This window comes from Elephantulus edwardii, unplaced genomic scaffold, assembly GCF_000299155.1.
Source record: "Elephantulus edwardii isolate Elephantulus edwardi_28Jun2011 unplaced genomic scaffold, EleEdw1.0 scaffold00050, whole genome shotgun sequence".
NCBI lineage: Eukaryota > Metazoa > Chordata > Mammalia > Macroscelidea > Macroscelididae > Elephantulus > Elephantulus edwardii.
Window position 1 is genome coordinate 8,447,213 of NW_006399800.1, and position 3,044 is coordinate 8,450,256.

Here is a 3,044-nt window from a genome sequence, read left to right on the forward strand (position 1 = left end):
GTGACTGGGGTAATCGGGATGGGTGTGTCAGAGGCGGTGCTGTTGGCGCGGGATAGAGCAGGGTTTAGGTCTGTTATGCATAGGGTCACTATGAGTCGGAAACAACTCGACGGCACATAACAACAACAATAACAATAATAATAATAGGAGCAGGCTGTCCCATCTCTCTCTTGTGGCGAGGATAATGGATTTGAACTACTGATCTTTTGGCTAGCATCCCAATATGTAACATCTCAACATCAAGGAAACAAAAGTCTTCATCACTGGACCAATAGGTAACATTATGATGGAGAAAAGAATGACATTGTCAACAATTTCACCTTACTTGGATCCACAGTTAAGAGTAAAAAAAAAAAAAAAGGTTGCATCGGGAAATCTGCTGTCAAGGACCTCTCCAGAATTCTAGAGTAAGGATGTAAATTTAAAGGCTACAGTATACTGGATGCAGGTCATGGTCTTTTCAATTGCTTCCTATGCAAATGAAAGTTGAGCAATGAGTGAGGATTGACCAAATTAGAATTGCAGTGTTGACAAAGAGTATTGTATCTATGACGGATGGCCATAAGGACAAAGGAATCTATCCTGAAGGGAGTGCAACCAGAGTACTCCTTGGAGGCAAGGATGGTGAAATGTTGGGCTATTTAATTTGGGGACATTATTAGGAAGGGCCATTCCTTGGAAAAAGACATCATGCTAGGAAAAGTAGAAGGGTCAGTGAAAGAAAAGAAGACTCTCACTAAGGTGGATTGATACAGTGACTATAACAATGGGTTCGATTATATCAGAGATGATAAGTACGGCACAGGCTTCATCCCTTGGTCCATGATTCTCTGACTTTCTTTTCAAAGCCACATATGTTGCATTTCTCTGACTCTTTGTCCATAGTCACATTTTCTCTGAGCACAGTCTGAAAAGATTATTTTTGAGGACATCTTTGCAGGATGGTGGTGAGGCGGCATTGTTCTGTATACTACAGGTAGACAAAGCTGACTAAAAGGAGGAGTGAGTGTTTATGGTGATGTTCAGAAGACACAGACCAATGCATCACCACCATTATTACTACCATCCTATAGAAGAGAGTTAACACTAATGGAGCAATGTCACTTTAAGGATTTAGGTGAGCCTGCTACATGTCATGGTATTTCCAATTGTCTCATTTGTACGTGAAAGGTGACAATATACAAAAAAAGACTCATGACAAATTGATACATTTGATTTATGAAGTTAGTGAAGAATATTGAATATACAATAGATTGCCAGAGCAAACGAATCTATTTTAGTAGAAGGCTAGGCAAAATGTTTCTTGGAAGTATAGATCTCATGCATGTACTGTGGAAATGTTATGAGGAGGGGCCAATCTCTGGAGAATATTATTCTTGTGTGGTGCAGAGGGTTTACTGTTTAAATTACTTTCCCAGCCATTGACTTTGATTTTGGGAATAGGCAAAGAGATTTGTTAGTCTAGACAACAGGGAACTGGATAGTCTAATCTTTAAACTGAGTAGATTCAGCAGCAGAATTTGGGAATTTCACCACCAAGAGAGAAGCAGAGAGTGCAAAGTACACATCCTTTGGGGCCAAAGATTCTTGCTTTACTCAGACTGGGACCTAAAAAAGCAGTAACAACAACCACAGCAGAGAATCAGAGACCCACTGTAAGACAGAACTGACCTTTGGACTGCCTTCAAAGCCACATATCACAAGCTTGTTGGAAGGCTGGAGGAGACACTATTATGGTAGATAGCCTAGAGGTAAGGAGTTGCATCTGCAACCTGAAGGCATGTGGTTCCAATCGAATAACTGATCTGTGAGAAAAAGATGGGCACTTTCCTCCTGTGCAATTAGCTTTTTCCAAAAACCCACTGGAGGATCAGCTATGGGTCAATTTTGACTCAATGGTACACAACAACAACAAGAGCTTTGTAACACGGGCCTAAAGCTGTGAGGCTGAAGCTGAGATTCCTTTGAGCACATTTAGGAAGCTGTCCTGTTTAAGTGATTGTACCTATTACCAACTCAAATTATAACCTGTTAACATCCTTCATAAATGCCATAACTATATGATTATGTGTGGTCTGTAAACTATTACAATAATTTTGGACCCAGCAGGGCAGTAGTATTGGTAATTGGAATTAGTAGAAATAGATGTGAGAGCATGGGGAACATGTCTGACCATATAGGAATGAGTTCTGTGTTGTGAATGCTGTTATTGGGGACAGTTCCCCTTGTAGAGTCAGTAGAGGTGAAATATGGAAGTCCCTGTGTTGCTTATTGCTCCTTTTACAGTGTGGAAGAGGATCATGGAAAAAGAGAAAAACCTTCAAGAAAATAGAGTGGCACAGTAATGGGCTCAAATACGGCAACAATTTGGAGGGCGGTACAGGATTAGAGGGTTCTTTTCTGTTGTACTGAAGGTTCTTGTGAAACAGAAGCAACTTAAAACGTTTATGTTGGCCGAGAGAGTCTATGCAGAGTTCTTTTCCACTATCACCCCATTTAATCGTCACAGAACTTGTAGGAGGCAGCAACTACTATAATTCTATATCCCCTTTCATGCAAGGTAACACCTATAATCAATTTGGCATGTATGTGTACATTTACACATATGCACATATGTACATTTATACATATGTACACATGGAGTTCCAGGATGGCACAGGTGGTTAAGGGCTTGAACATGAGCTATGAGCTAAAAGATTGTGATTTGGACCCATTCAGAGAAACATGGAAGATAGGCCTGGCAGTCTGCTTCTGAAAGGTCAAAACCTTCAAAACCCTGCGGAGCAGCTCTTCTCAGCACCTGTGGGGTCACTGTGAGTTGAGCAACTGAATGGCAATAATAGCACATATGTTGCTGTTGTTGTGTGCCAGCGAGTGGGAGCCAATTCATAGGTGACTCTCTCTTGGGTTTACAGAGACCATAAATCTTGTGAGAGGAGATTGCTCATCTTTCTGCCTAAAAGCAGCTGCCTGCCTGAGGAATGATAGTGCAACTCCTTACCACTAGGCTGCCAGAGCTCCCTAATTATGGAATTGTATTAATA